Raw genomic sequence first — 17,826 nt, 5'->3', positions numbered from 1 at the left:
CACCAAATTTCTAGCAATGGATGGTATGCAATCCTTAAAAGGATCTTTTGTTGTGTCCAAGGTAATTACTGTACTATCTATTTTCATAGAGTTAGTAACAATTGTTACCTGTGGATTGGTGACTTCCTTTATCATCACTGTATCATGTTGTTGTAGTAGGATTCTCTATATCATTTACCTCTATTTCAATGCTCTTCTTCCTTTCTTTTGAAACCCTTTTCTAACTGGATGCCTTCAATTCTGACATCATCTATACAATTGTTGTCTTTGTCTCTCTATTTACTTCTTCATAATTTCCTCCCATGATTAGGATGGGCCTTGTCTTGTTTCAAAGATAGGGTGCAAAACTATTCAGTAAGCTTTGCAAGTGTTCATTATTGCTCACTTCACAAATGTTCCTTATGTGATTCTATTTGATTTTATTTTCCTCCTCTACTACCCTCTTCTTTCTATTTACAAGTCTTCCATAGAAGTGTTTTGGAATAAGACTTTGTATGTCAAAAAAATTCTTATCATTTAGTATCAAATTCCTTATTACAATTTTCTAATTCAATTTTCTCAAAACTACTATATAAATTATAGAACTTATTCAACTAAATAAAATTTCCTTTATTTATGATAGCATCATTTAATTTTTCAGTCCTTGGTTTCCATGCTTTTCTTCCAGCAGGCACTTTTACCTTTATCTTCACTTTTTCTTCCTCAATTACCTCTTCCTCTTCTTCATCTAATTCTTCTTATTCAAAATCAACTATTATAGTCCTTTGTCTTTGAGTTCCTTTATAGGTAAGAAGATGTTAGCATGAATGTTTATGAAATTCCTTTTAGGGAGTATCCTAAGCATTTGTGAGCATGTGGTAGTATTGACATGTTGCATTTATGACTATGTTTGTCACTGATGTCAACATAACAGAAAGTCTATGAAGAATGATAGACTAATTGTTAGAGATCAATGTTGTAAAGATAGAGTTTTCATTTTTAGTTGATGCACAGGTAAGGACATGTTGCACATTATGTCCTAATGATAAGGTTTAATGCGTGTAAATTAAGTCAAAGATGTATGAAATATATGCCTAATTTATAGTGAGCAGTACATAGACAAAGTACTTGAGAAATGATTTTTGGTGATTGCATTCTATCTTCTAATAGAGATATAATCTAAAGATGTACAGTTAGTTAGTAACATAAGATATTTGATGGTGATGTTAGCAAGTGTGCAAGCCCTGGTATCTAATGTGTTATAAGTTGTATGGATTGTGAGCTGACAATGTTATTGTAATTATGAAATAATTAATTATATTATTATAATTAATTGGGAAAGCCTCAAGGCCAACTCAAAGAATTATTTTTAAGATATAGTATAAAGGAAATATGTTTTCCTTTTTTGTAAGTGTGTGATTCAATGTATTGAATGTGAAGTAATCAAGGAATTGCAAAAAGGAGTAGAGTGTTTGGTGAATGCAAGTAAGTGATCCAAGGGATTATTGGATGTGAATTTTGTGATTTGGTATTAAAATTAGAAGGAGAAAAAGTCTAATTGACATGACAGAGAAAGAGGAAGCAGCAGTACAGTTCAATTCTATTATTCTATAAGGAATAATATAGAGATCATTTGGATAGTGGGTTCATTGATCTTGCCCCTAAAGTTGTTTGGATAGTGGGTCCATCTACCTTCTACAATTCCTAACAGGGTTGGAATATCCTAACAAGGATTCAAAGTCTCCTAACGAGGACTGATACGTATTGAATGTTGTTATAGACTCCTAACAAGGTGCATCCTATAACAAGGAATATTTATAGTAGTACATTGTCTTGTGGGTACCATCCCCACCAAAGTTTTCCCTTTGATCAAGGATTTCCCTAGTTAATATATCTAGTATTATTGTGCATGAGTATCTTGTTATGGTTTCTAATTATATTTCTCACATGATTAATTTTTATTAAGGTTGATAATTATGATAATGGTTTGATAACTAATTCACACCCCCAAACCTCTCAATTTTATTGGTGGACTATATCTTCTAACAAAAGGGTCTTTCTCTTCTTCTCTAGTATTGTAACCATCTTCTTCACTCTTTTATATTTAGGAGGTTCAATTTTCTCCTTCTTAACTTATTTTGATCTTGTGGACTTCCTTGTGCTTGGAGGGGTGACTAATTGTACCTTCACAATACTAATATCTTCTTCATCTTTTTTAACAGGTGGTACAAATTGGGGTTGCAATTGACATAATGCAACATAAGGTGTACTAGATATTTGTGTTGATGAACTCTTACACCTTTTGTTGTACCTCAAATTTCTAAGGGTTTAGCAATTAGTGTCTCTTTTTGTCAACTTGCTCTCATTTCAAGAGAAGTTCTCATAGATTCCTTGTATTCCTCTCTACTCATACCCAATTCTTTCATATTTTTTTCTAATTCATTGTCAACCCTTCTTCTTTCTATCTTTGATGTATAGTTCAGTGCTGACTTCTTTAACTTTTTCTTCATAATTGCCCCATCTAGGACATTCCTTATCTCTCTCTGGCTCAAGAATGATCTTCACATAACCTTAAATGAGTTCTTCTATCACTTCATATCACATAAGATCAATGAACTTGATCCTTGGTTCCACTAATTCAAAGCATGTAACATCAATTTCAACCATGAAACATATGTCATCTTTATACTTCTCAACAAGTGATGGAGGGATTCTATATCTCTGTTTCATTTCTTCTTGGAAACTCTTCATCATTCTAGCGATATCATTTGTTATTCTATCCTCTGAATACTTCCTGTAGTAGTGAATTATCTAGTTCATAGTACAATTGTTTGCATTCCACTCATAATCTGGCATACCAATGAATTTCCTCATAACTTGGAAGATAAATGTGTTAGCAATTATTCAAATCTAAATGTTGCTTTCTTAGTCCTCTTAATTCTATCAATGTTCTCCAAACTTTTAGGCTTTAGTATTTCACACATATTTACTTTCTCCTTCTTTACATTCATTAGGTATGCTACATGGATAAATCCAACACTAACTGAGTTAATCATTGAACTATAATTAATCTTATAACCTATTAGCTTGTTGATCAATCTAACTTCAATCTTATTTATGATTTCTAACTTCATATTTCTACCATTAGACTTAGTTTTCAAGGTTTTTTCAACTATTGTCTTTACGTTTTCATGATTCACATGATTGCTTCCTTCATTACTAAGTCCAATGAGTTTGTCAATCATGTCATTATCTTTCAGTACTGACATGTCACCTACCCAAAACATATCTTTGTGAATTATGCTTAGAATGATTCTTGTCCATTCATGGTTGTCAAACTCTGTGTAGAACATATGTCTTATGATGCTCAGCTCATCCAAATACTCAAACCCTTTCTTAAGAGATAGGTCATTGTTGCAAACTATTCTAGGTCCTTTTGAATGTCATTATCACCAATATTTTCGAACCTACAGTGTATGTATGCCCTAACATCTTCTACATGTAAAATATTTCTTGAAACTTGTGAAAATACTCCTAGATGGTCATTTTCCAATGAAATATAGGGTTTCTTTTTAAATTTATATCTATGCCCCTCACTGACATCACATACTCTTAGATTTTCCATTCTTTCAAATTGAAACTTTGAATTATAATTGCACAAATGATAAATACCTCAATTTTATGAAATAAAGGTTTACTTCAATTTGCTTTGTAGAATATTCCAATTTTTTCCTTAAATTCACTCTAAAGATCTTTTTTAACTCTTGCATGATTGAATTGTATGAAATAACTCAATTGTGACGCTCAAATCACATCATATTTACTTTTGCATCAATTGTGCAAGTACACAATGTGTAAAAAGTTATTTCTATTTATTAGTGAAATTATTTTTCTTTGTGCAATTACATGTGAACTCCAAATATTATGCGCTCTTAACCATGGCTTATCCACATTATTGTCTACCTTATAAAATTGTGCAAGTATCAACTCATTTTCTATCACTTCTACTACTCTATTGATGCTAATTCCTTTATTAAAGTGTTTAATGTGAATAGGATGAGTTTAATACTAAAATTGACTTCAATCTTCTTTCATGTGCTTCACTTAAATGTCCTTCCAAAAACACATGTGAACTTGTTGGATATTTGGCTTTGACAAATACTTCATTATATTCTTCTATATGTTCACTTATATTGTCATTTTGGCTATTACTATTGTTATCATTACTTCTAATATTTATGTTCATATTTTTTCTGAACTTAGGATTTCTCATGTTGTTCCTCATGTCCATTCTACAAAATCTATCTATGTGACCCATATTGTTACATAACTGACATACTGGCACATTGTTCCCAAATCTATGTCTAGATTGGTTAATAGGTGCTTTGCAATTTCTAGCAATATGTCCAAAGTTATTGCACTTAAAACTCAAAATATTACTTCTCATTCCATTGTTCCCTTCATTAGATCTTCTTAGTACAGGGTTAGTATCTCTAAACATTCTACTATGTTATTACTATTATCAAATTTATGCCTCTTACAATTTATTGCTTTATGACCAAAACCATGACAATTATAACAATAAAAATCAGTAATAGGTTTAAATGACTTACCTGTACTGTTATTTTCCATATCATCAAATACATTGCATGCCTAAAATCTTCCTTTGAATTTATTTCTTACTTCTTTAGGTGATTCAACTTTCTCATATTTCTTAGGTACATCTCCTTGCTTAGGCTGGATGACTTGCTCAACTTGCTTATAAGGTACAACTTTAGATAGACTTGAATCAATCTTGTTCTTATTATCTTCCTTGTGTTCAGGCTGGTGAATTCATTTCTAGCTTTAGACTTCTTAGTTGACTTTTCTCCAAGATATCCAAGACCAGTTTTATCATAAGAGGATCTCTATATAAAGATTTGTTCATCAAGATTTTTAGTTTAGAATATAAATTCTCAAGATGTAGCTTAGACTGAGTTAGCTCTCCTTTCACTTCTCAATTTTTTCATACTACAACTTTGTAGATTCAATCTTAGATGTCACTTTGGTAAGTTTGGATCTCAAATCTACATTTTCAACTTTCAAATATGATTCAACTTTACTGGTATCATCCTTCAAGCTCAACTTTAGATCTATAATCTTTAGTTCATCCTTCAGGATCTCATTTTATTTCTTTAGTATTGAAACATCATCACTATCCTTGATTTGGTCTTTAGGATCTTTCTTGGAATTAAGATGATCTATCTTATCTTTTGGCTTCCCAATGTAGTCTTTAGCATCTCTATATCTTTCTTTCAAAGCATCTCTTTCTTCAATAAGAATATCAATCTACTTTGAGATGCTTCTAGGTGCTTCTGCAACTATTCCATATCCATAAGGATCTTAATCAAGTTTATATGCCTTCTCAGAGTAACTATACTTTGATAGAAATTGTTAGAAATAGGAAATACTGAGAGGGGGAAGAGGGGGTGAATCAATATTTCACAAACATTTTCCCAAAGTTGAATATCTTAACAAATTTATAACTTGCATAAGAAAGTGAACTAACTATGTTGAACAATAAATATAACCATGCAATAAAGTAATTCATAACACCCTATTTTTTTAACTAGGGAAAACATGGCCAAGGGAAAACCTTGGTGGTGATGGTACCCACAAAATGATCCACTAATCAAAAGCACCTAGTTAAAGATAGTGACCCTATTAGGAGTCTATTACGTTTGTATAGTGTCCTAGTCCTTGTTAGAGGAATTAGGCCTTGTTAGAAGCCTCAACCCTATTAGGATTTTTTATATAAAAATTAAAAATGTATGCAAGATGATCCCACTTCCCAAACATGCAATGTACAATAAACTTCTTCAATATAAATGATAGATACAAAAAACCTTTGCACTACTGCTGATATCTTCAATATTTGATATTGCCTTTTCTTCTCTTCAAAAAAATAATCACAAATCACATTTCTATAATCATACATCAAAATTCACATCATAAAAAAATCCATTCAATCACAAAAACATCACTCTCAAGTTCACATTTTCAATATTTCCTTTATATCTTGCTGTCTCACAAATATCTTCTCTTTCGGCCTTCATACCTTTATAACATTTATTAAAATTCAAAATGAACACTTTCTAACTTAGGTTTAACAGCTAAGATGTCATCCCAAATTTGTTAAGTAATTATTTTGTAAACAAAATAATTCCTTAACCCAAAATACTTATTTCCTTATCATGTTATGTTCTGCATGTACAATACTACAACTAGTAAAATAATTATAATTCTATCCATAAAAATATACACTCTTACACATGTCATCATGACATGCTATAGTATCTCCAAGTAAGTGCACACATGAAAATTCTTCCTCTGTGAACTTCATTGAAAACTCTATATGTTTTGTCAGATGAACTCCATAAGACTTGGACAATTTTCTAAGTATGCATCCCAAAACTTCATCCTTATAATCTCCTATCTTTACATGACTTATATGTTTCAATAAATGAAAAAACCATAATGAAAACCTATCCAAATTTCCAACAAAATAAAATTCCATGAGGTGTAGGCCTATGATGTAATAGTGAAGTTTGGCAATAACTCACCATGCATTGTAATAGGTAAGGATAGTGAAACCCTAAATGAATCCACTAACTTTAAAGATGTATATTTGGTGTAAGGTTGTAAGTATAACCTACTAAACATGGATTAGTTAATGGATAAAGGTTATAAGTTTGAATTCAATAGGGGGTCTTGCAAAATATTTGACAAGGCATGTAGATTACTAGCTATGGGAGAACAAAGTAGAGGTAACATCTTCTACCTCAACATTTCTAAAAATAACTACTTGGTAGCTAAGAATGATAGTAGTTGGTTATGGAATAGAAGGTTATGTCACATAAATTTTGAAAGCATTGTTAAGGTAGGAAAGAATAAATGTGTAAGAGGCTTGCCTCCTATTACTAAACCTAACAATGTAATGTGTAAAGATTGTAGGAAAGGTGGCCAGTTCTAGTTTCTCTAGAAAGCCATTTACCTCTGAATAAATTTTAGAGTTAGTACATCCTGACCTATGTAGTCCTATGAGATCTTAGAGTATATCTAGTGACAGATACATTATGCTATTCATTGATGATTTTTCTAGAATGATGTGGACTATTTACTTAAAGGAAAAGTCAATAGCCTTTCACATGTTTGATGCATATAAGGAAAAGATGGAAAGAGAGACTAGTAGGGCATTGATGTGTCTAAGATTAGACTAGGAAGGTGATTCAACCTCACAATAATTTGAGAGCTACTATCAAGAACTTGAGATCAAAAGGCATATGTTAGCCTTTAGGACACCACAACAAAATGGTGTTGTAGAAAGAAGAAATAGAACAATTATATATTGTGTTAGGACACTGATGATTTATAAAAATGTTGCACAAGTAGACTAGAGAGAATATGTGAGAAAAAACATGTATAAATCTTGAATAGGACACAAGTGAAGAAGGGTACTAAGAAAATTCCATATGAACTATGGTTTGGGCACTCACCCTCAGTGAGTTACTTCAAGATATTTGGAAGTAAGTGTTACATAGGGATGAATATCAAGGGAAGTTTGAACCAAAGAGTAATGAGCGTATCTTTTTGGGATACTCTACTAAGAGAAAAGTATACTAGTTTGATGAACCTCTAGAAAAACAAGTTTGTGGAATCTTCCATTGTAAAGGTAGATGAGTTATCTAAGAAGAATGAAGAGGAAACAAAGTGAGAATTGGAAGACTACAAATTTTTTGACTATATTCAAATAAATGACTCAGTGCAAGTAGTACTAGTGGAAGAAAAATTTGTACAAGAAATTGTATCAACAATGAAAAATGAAATTCAGCCTAAAGAACTAATGGAGAAAGCATGAAGGTGAACTTGTGCCAGCCAAGTATGTGAGGAGAAACCACTCAACCAATTAAATTATTGCATGAAAAGATGTTGTAATGATGACAAGAAGAAGGCAAGAGAGATGGTATGTCTTCTCTCAAACATGGAGCCCAAAGTTACAAGGGAAGCACTCAAGGACAAAGATTAGAGAAAGGCCATGGACGAAAAGAAGATCAAATCATAAAGAATGATACACAACCTTGGCGATCTGACTAGAAGAAAAGAATGGCATTGACACAAAGTGGGTGTTTAGAAGCAAGATGAATGAGGATGGAGAAGTGGTAAAACACAAGGCCAAGCTTGTTTGGATAGGATATGCACAAGAAGAAGGGATATACTATGGAGAAGAATTTGTACCAATGGCCAGATTGGAAGGAGTCAAGATACTCCTAGCCCGTGTGACATATAAGAACTTCAAAGTATACCAAATGGATCTGAAATCTACATTTTTGAATGGATTTCTTGAAGAGGAAGTTTACATAGAATAATTAGAAGTCTTTGAAAATGAAGAAGGAAAAAATTAAGTGTGCAAACTAATGAAATCCCTATATGGATTGTAACAGGCACCTAGAGCATGGTATGAGAGACTACACCCATACTTGATTTTTAAAAAATGGCTTTGTAAGTGTTAGGATTAATGAGACAAAAATAGCAATTACATACAAATATAACCAATATTTAAAAAAAAATGAGGAGAAACCACACTAAAGGAAGCAAGGAAAAATTAATGTTCGAGTCAAATTAGGCTCCACATCACAATAGTAAGAACAAGTGAAAATAGAAATATATATCTTGAAAATAAAATAGAAAGTAGATTTTTGATTGTGGAGATATTGGTGGATGATATTATCTTTGGACAAGATGAAAAAATGAGCACAAAATTTGTCAAAGCAATGAAGAGAGAATTTAAAATGTCCATGATTGGTGAGATACAATTCTTTATTGGAGTTCAAATGTCCAAACTAAAAGGGAGAATCTTCATAGGCCAAAAAAAATATGTAAAGGATATTCTTAAGACATTTGGTATGGAGGAAGCCAAACTGATAGGCACCCAAATTGTGATCAGTTATAAATTATCAAAGGAAGATGAAAGCCTAGAAGTTAATGAAACACTTTACTGATCCATGATTGGTAAACTATAGTATGTTGTGCATAGAAGACCAAATATTGCATAGGAAGTTGGTATAGTAATCAAACTCTCTTCCAATCCAAAGGAATCACAAATAATAGTTATAAAAAGGATCTCCAAATATCTAAAGGGTATTGAAGAATATGGTATATCATGTCCTTGCAAGTTTAACTTTGAATTTAGTGTCTTTACTAACGTTGATTGTGCAAGGAACATAGATGATAGAAAGAACATGACTAGTGATGTATTCTTTCTTAGAGGAAGATTGGTTGCATGGGCTAACAAGAAGTAGAACTCCATATCATAGTCAATAGAATAAGTTGAATAAATAGTTGCAGCAATGAATTGCACTCAAGTTGTTTGGATCAAACAACTACTTGAAGGAATTCAAGAGAAAATGGAAGAATTGGTGGTTATCACCAATGATAACACAAGTGCAATAAAAATATCAAAGAACCCAATGATGTACTAGAAGAAAAAGCACATATAGATAAAGTGTCATTTTCTTAGAAAGAAAGTGCAAGAGAAAGAACTAAGGTTGGAATGTGTACCAACCAAGGATCAACTAACTAATATATTCACAAAACCTCTTCAAAAGGATATATGTGAGTATTTGAGAGAAACATTAGGGATACTATTATTATCAATCCTAAAGTAAGATAACAAGGTAGGAATCAATCCATGATCAACAAATAGTGAAATCACAAGTATGGATTGATGAGAAATAAATACTACTCCACAAGGGGGGAAACCATAGAGTTAAATTGTACACCTTTGACATTGTTATCAAAGGGCAAGAGGTTGAGAAGCAAAGAAGAAGAGAAGTTAAGAGATAGAAGAAGAACAACAAAGGGGGACAAAAAAGAGACATAAAGAATCCAAGCAATAGAGAGAAGTTCTAGGGAAAGGGGAGACATTCCTAAGCAAAAATTAGAAAAGGAATGAAGTCATAGAAAACCAAGTGAACCCTTAAAAAGGACTTAGAGTGATTAGCAGATGTAGATTCATCATCTCAAGGGGAGATGTTAAGAAAGAATGATTGAGTATAGGTAGTGTTATTTCTAGTAAGGGCCAAAGTGTTGAAATATTTAAAGTATTTCCATCAATAACAAAGCAAGATATTGTTGGCATAACTATCTCAAAGCTTAAGGACTATTCGGTGAAGTGATTGATGCACTTATTTGTGCCTATATTTCCATTGATGTCAAGGCTAAGAAGGAAAAATGACTGGTATGACATTGGAATTATATGTGCAACTCTAGTTCACAAGGGTAGTTAGAGAAAAGTAAAGGACAAGCCCAACAAAGGAGATGACAAAGGATAACCACTTAGATGAACTCATGCTAAGTAAAGTAAGAATTTGAAGAAGGATGATCAGTAAGAAACAAAGCTAGAATGATTGGTGGTCACCTAGGGTGGATTGTCCAAGTCAACAATGGGAAGCATGTGATTTCCATGTCATGAAATAGGTAGGAGTGCACTCATCACTACACTTAATGGTGATGATTTTTCATATTAAGGAGAAGTTTAAAGAATTATTTTCAAAAATACAAGCCATCAACGTCACATAACATCTGTGACTTTCTTCAAACACACTAATTTAACAAGCGCAACATATAACAACAATTAGAAGTCAAGCTAGGAGTAGGCTTGAGAATTCAAATTTAGAATTCACAATTTAGGGTTTCAAATAAGAATACACAAAGACTACAAAATGGAATGTTACTTAAGAGAGAAGGCTAGATTGTAGAGCAATTAGCAAGAGGACCAAGAGAGATGAGCTAAGTGTAATCTCAAAGGAAGATTGTGATAGAGAGATGTGTTGAGGAGAATCCAATGAGCCTGAACAACACAACTAAGAATGTGTGCAAGAATAAGTAATGCCAAGCATGCAAGTGATTGTATATGAATTTATAGAGTTGAAGGAGGGTAGAGCATAATTGTAGACATGTTCAAAGAATAGTAAAGTGATCTATATTCAAGATAAGTATAGTAGCTATTTCATTATATCATTCCTCTATTGTCTACTAATCTCTACAAAAAAAAAAATCATTGAGGGTGGACCCTTATAGGTTCTTTGTACTAAATCAACTAAGAAGGTGACACATTAACTTGTGCTATGAAGTCCTTTAACTACACAGGTCCACAGTGTAATAATTTCATATGTCTCATTCAAATCCCTTAACCAGGTGACATTTGACAGTGTCTTTGTAATCTTCTAATAGAGATAAGCTCTTGACTAGGTGCACTTTAGGATAGTGCAAGCTTTGTGAGGATTGACTCACACACCATGGTTTTTACCCTATATAAACAAGTTTTCACAAGATAAATATTGTGTTATGTTTTGTCATGATTATCTTTCTTAGGTTTGCTTAATCTTGAATGGTTAAGATGTAGCTAATACTAACCTAAATACTAGTGTGAAGAGTGGTAGAATAATAAAAGTTGTAATTACCCGAGTATACTAATTCAACCCCCTTTTCAATAAACTAACTTTTGAATGGACCAATAAATATCATAGTAGAGGGTTATAGAAGATGGAAATTGAATTAATTGAGAAGCATCTTGTGACGTAAGAAAATAAGCTAATGAATAATTACATCTTCCTCCAAATACAACAAAAAGTAATGCATAGAATTTCTTCACTACTTTGTAAGGGTTGATACTATTATATTAGATAGGTGGTTTAAAAATTTTCCTATTTGAATTTAATTGTATTCAAGGAATTTTTATATTTCATTTAATGGTAATTTTTTGCCAAAGTTGGCAAGGAAGCCCAGTATGCTATAGAATTTTTTTTTTTTTAAGAAAAAAGGGGAAATTAGAAACACTTCTATAAATTATTGTCATGCACTTGAGAATAAATCCATTTCAAAAGTGTGCTAAATTTGGATAATGTTAAGAGGGAGAACAGAAAACCAATGAGATTTCTTCGAAGGGTGGAGTTCCAAATCTATTTCCATGCCAATAAAGTTGCCAAATAGAATGCTTTTACAACCTAAGGATGCTTTGAAAGGGGCATTGGGAGCTCTAACTTTTATGATCATGCATTATGAGGTTGCTAAAGTATTGGAGGACATTGCAAAATGATTAATGCATGGAAACATGGCATTGCTTTTGGTTGTAATTTGTCTCTAAGACTAAATATTAGAATGAAAGGACAAGATCATATAGAAGGAAAGATAATATTTGTGAAGTTATATTTGCAAGTAAAAAATTACTTATTACTAAATTGTCCCTTCTTTATGTAAGAAGAAAGAGGTGCATCCCAACTCCACCTCTTAATATGATGGAAAACATTAATTTAGGTTCTGCATAAGATTTTTCGCTCTAAAAATTTATATGGGTTTTGCATCAAGTCCCATTTTTTTTATTCATACTCACTAAGATTTTCAAGATATTTTCAAGGAATTTATCTACCACTTTTGTTTGACCATCAGTCTAGGGATGGTAAGAAAAATTGAAACTTAAAGTAGTGCCCAATTTCTTCCATAGAATCCTCTAGAAGTATCTTGTAAATTTAATGTCTCAATCAAATACAAGTAAAAAATTACTTATTACTAAATTGTCCCTTCTTTATGTAAGAAGAAAGAGGTGCATCCCAACTCCACCTCTTAATATGATGGAAAACATTAATTTAGGTTCTGCATAAGATTTTTTGCTCTAAAAATTTATATGGGTTTTGCATCAAGTCCCATTTTTTTTATTCATACTCACTAAGATTTTCAAGATATTTTCAAGGAATTTATTTACCACTTTTGTTTGACCATCAGTCTAGGGATGGTAAGAAAAATTAAAACTTAAAGTAGTGCCCAATTTCTTCCATAGAATCCTCTAGAAGTATCTTGTAAATTTAATGTCTCAATCAAATACAAGTAAAAAATTACTTATTACTAAATTGTCCCTTCTTTATGTAAGAAGAAAGAGGTGCATCCCAACTCCACCTCTTAATATGATGGAAAACATTAATTTAGGTTCTGCATAATATTTTTTTCTCTAAAAAATTATATGGGTTTTGTATCAAGTCCCATTTTTTTAATACATACTCACTAAGATTTTCAAGATATTTCCAAGGAATTTATTTACGATTTTTGTTTGACCATCAGTCTAGGGATGGTAAGAAAAATTGAAACTTAAAGTAGTGCCCAATTTCTTCCATAGAATCCTCTAGAAGTATCTTGTAAATTTAATGTCTCAATCAAATACAATACTCCTAGGAAGTCCATGTAATCTAACTGGAAGAACGAAATGGAATGGTTTTTAGCATCATTAATTTTTGTACACAGAATAAAATGAGCCACCTTTGAAAACCTATCAACTACTACAACTATTGAATAATGTCCTTTCTAAGTTCTTGGTAGACTAAGGACAAAGTCCATGCTTGAATCCCATGGTGTATTTGGGATTGGTAGTGTTGATACAAACTTATATTATGGCTACTTCCTTTGGCATGTTGGCATACTTTACATTTTTCCTCAAATTTCTTGACATCAACTCCCTTACCTAGCTAATAATAGTGTGAATTGAATTGGACGAGTGTTTTATCTGTCCAAAATCTCCTTCTAAGATGTCATGATGTTTCTCCTTTAAAAAGTTCTCTCTAATGGAACACCTTGGAATACAAAGTTGGCTTACTTTGAATAGCAAGCCTTATCATATTATATATTCCATCCAAGGACTTTAGACTCTACATTGGGGATTTAAAAAAGCTTTATATGCTTCTTTGAAGTCCTTATATTCTTTGTACATCTCCTTCAAGTCATTGAACCCCAATATACTTAATTGAGATTCCAGCAAGATCAAGCTCCTCCTATTCAAATAATATACCACTTTATTAGATTGAGTTTTTAATTCAACTTATGTTGACTACTAATAAATTGCAAGGCATGATTGTCAATTAACAAAAAAAAAATTCCTTAGGCATGAGATATGTTGGAAGTCTTAATTGGGAAATAAGATACTTAGAGGGGGGAGAGGGGGTGATTCAGGATCTATGAAACTTTTATCCCTTAAAAAAAATTTAATGTATTCACCACATTTTCATCTCATGTCTAATTCATGCAAAATATAACATGTAAAATCAAATGATATAACATGTATATTTGACCATCAATCACATGCATGAAATGTAAGCACATGGCACAAAGATTTGGTTACCCAGAATCCCTCCAAGGTGAAGGTAAAACTAGGGTGGGGATGACACCCATAAATATTCACTACTACAGTAATAAATTTAACCTATTAGGGTTATAATGTTGATCACTTCTGATGATCTACCTATGAGAGGTTTGCCCTATTAAAGGCTATTAAGACTGTTAGGTCTTACCTTGTTAGAGAATTTTACACTTACAATGAAGTAAGGACTTCATTAAGATATTTATAAAAGGTCTATTAAAACCAATATGTTAAGAGATTATCCCTGACTCAGTTATGATTTAGTACTTGATCCTTTAGTCTATACTCTACTTCTAATTATGGAACTCCTCTCTTCAATTTTGATTTTATCTTCAATCTAATGTATCTGTATTATTTCCTTCACTTCTTCATAAGGTCACTTCCTTTGTTCTACAATAAGAAAACGTAACTCTTTTTCCTTCTTTGCAATGTTCACAATTTTACACTTGATTTTCTTTGTGATCACAAGAATAGCTCTCTCTCTCTCTCTCTCTCTCTCTCTCTCTCTCTCTCTCTCTCTCTCTCTCTCTCTCTCTCTCTCTCTCTCTCTCTCTCTCTCTCTCTCTCTCTCTCTCCAAATCCAAAATAGGGTTTTGATATGCTCTATTTAAAGATTTCTAAAAGAGTTTTCTAGATGCTTTCGACCCTTTTTTGCCTCCTCATCTGATTAGTTGATCACCACTCATAGGGATATGTGATCCACATCATAAATGTGTGATAGCCTCTACAACAACCTCTAAAAATATTAAATATCATGTCAATGTCAGCCTGAAATAGTTTACCTCCAAGTTTGTATCATTTATGACTTGAATTTTAATTCTATATTTCTCAGGACTTATTGTATTTGACACTCAACATTCACTTTTCATGTTGTTGTTTCTTAGTCTCTACTATACTTGTCACCTTCTATGTAGCTTAGCATCAATATGCTCTGACTTCTCAAAAATCATTAGGCTTGTTATATAATAAAAATACTATGTGAACAAAGACTTTCTTATCTCCTATAAAGGTTGGCATATACATATTTATTTACAATTCACTCACATGACTCAGCCTATATAAAGTACTTTAGTCACACGGATGACCGTCTGACTCTGCCTAGTATATGACTAAGTGTTTGACACTAATAGACAAGAATTAGAGATACCAACAATGTCCCCCTTTAACATTAGTGGGAAAAACACTTTTTCATGATTGCATCATTACAATAAAAGAATAAGAATACTCCCTCTAAGCCTATGACTCAGTCCTTATAGAACTATAAAAATTTTGTCGAATAAATACCCAATGAACAATGTAACAATATGAAAATACATATATGTATATGACTCTAAGTAGTTTGATGACTCTACTTCATACCATATTTGACTTCTGAATTCTGGCTCTAAATTCCTTTGTACTCTCTAATCTTTGATTTCATCACCATCCCATTAAATATGTAATTATTGGTATTACAATCCCCCTTATTTTTTTCACTTATGTCTTTAGATGGGGTTGAGTGAGTGGAATCAATTTTTATTTATCAATGAATAGTTTGTGTACTTGGTTAATCATGGCAAGAGCATGGTCCCATTTTTTTCTTATTGATTCCAATACATGAATCTGCAACTCCAATTTTATAGCCAAGTCAATTAAATTGCAGAAATTGAAAGATTATGATCCGCTTGAATAAGATCATTTGTTGATTTTAGTTCACATTGCATAACCTCCAGATGAGGGATCAACATTGACTAGATTTAGATCAATTTGGCCCACATTTCACTATCATCTATTTGTAGCTCAACCAATGCACCCTGTATAAATAATAGCTTATGGAAATGTTTTGTACTAGATTTAGCTGACTATGAAATAGAGTTGTCTGTTTGCTTCATTTCATCCTGGATCTATTGTATGTTTTCCCAAAGATCATTTGTAAATCTTGTTATATCAAAATAAATATTATACAAATGTTGTATCTTATGTACAAGTTCTTCTATATTTTGTACATGGGCCTATAGTGTAACCTTATGCTCAGTAATGGTGGTAGAGATTTTCTCTATAACCTTATTTTAAAAATTTCTTTGCTATCCATGTTGTTAACTTCGCATTGGTTTCAATATCATTAGCATTTATTTCTTCAACAATCTATATAAGCTGGAAAATAATTGGAGCTTGCCCATAAAAATTTTGTACATCAAATGCATCGACAAATATATCCTTGATTTCATGCAACACTTTTCTTGGTTGTTTCTCTCTTCTCATTTCTTCTTATTTATTTTTCTTCACCAAAATATCTTGCAACATGATTGTTTTCTCTAGAGTGAGATTTTCCAAATCCCATTTTGACATCTCAATAATTTCATCCAAACTAATAGAAGTATTTGGTGAACTATCTTGTATTCATTTTCCTTTGCTTGGGGATGGTGTGATACTACTTGGCACTAACTTTGTAGTAGTAGGTGATGGCATGTCACCACTTGGTCTTTTCTATACTTCAGTGTATGAGACAACAACTATAGCACTCGACCAAAATATCTTGCAACATGATTGTTTTCTCTAGAGTGAGATTTTCCAAATCCCATTTTGACATCTCAATAACTTCATCCAAACTAATAGAAGTATTTGGTGAACTATCTTGTATTCATTTTCCTTTGCTTGGGGATGGTGTGATACTACTTGGCACTAACTTTGTAGTAGTAGGTGATGGCGTGTCACCACTTGGTCTTTTCTATACTTCAGTGTATGAGACAACAACTATAGCACTCGACAATGTATGCTTTGCTCCTTGTCCCACTTCATGTCTTTCCTCACAGTGAGATTTTGAAACATTTAGTTCTTCTTGACCTTTGGTATAAATTTCTGCACTAGTTTCTTTTTTTTATTTCTTTGCCTCTTCCTCTTCTTCCTTAGCATATAAGGGCTTATTTTTCTCAACAACTAGTGTGTCAGGTGTGGTGGCATGAATTGGTGAAATTTTTCCTTGAGGGCTTGACACACCTCAACTTTCTTCATCATTGTGATCATCTTTGATGGTCACGGTCTCAATTTCTTTCTCCAGTTCCATTCCTTTAGTGGATAGACCAATTTTTTTTTTCCATAATAACTCATTTTGTTGAACTACAACATTAATCTTATTTTGAAGAATCATAAAAATTAAAAATTTAGGAAAAAATTGGTTCTATACTTCTCCAAAAATATTTCCTTCTATTCTTTTGACAAATCAAGCATAATCTTGGCTAATGTACCTTCTCTTATATCTTTCTCTATTATGGATGCTTGTTGCCATCTTTTATCTAGTCTATTGTACAAATCAATTGGAATCTTTTTCTCCAATTCAATATGAGCCAATTTATTATTATTCATCATATCTATCATGACCTCCTCTAGTTTAGTTTTATTAGCATTATTCAATGTGTCATACTTTACAAATCTAAAACTTGATAAGCCCATAGAGCTCCTAATATTAGTACATACCTCATCAATATTTGTTGGTCTTTTGGGTATTGTGACTCGATGTTTTCCTGGTTCTTCTAGTTTGGTCCTCTCTACATCATCTTCTTCATCTTTTTTCTTCTTTAACAATCATCTCCTTTTAGGTTGGATCACAAGGGCTTGAGTTTTCTTCTTTTCTATGCTATAGCCACTCA

This window comes from Cupressus sempervirens, chromosome 1 (genome assembly GCF_028749045.1).
Source record: "Cupressus sempervirens isolate cs-2001-9-10 chromosome 1, ASM2874904v1, whole genome shotgun sequence".
NCBI lineage: Eukaryota > Viridiplantae > Streptophyta > Pinopsida > Cupressales > Cupressaceae > Cupressus > Cupressus sempervirens.
This window is presented reverse-complemented; position numbering follows the sequence as displayed.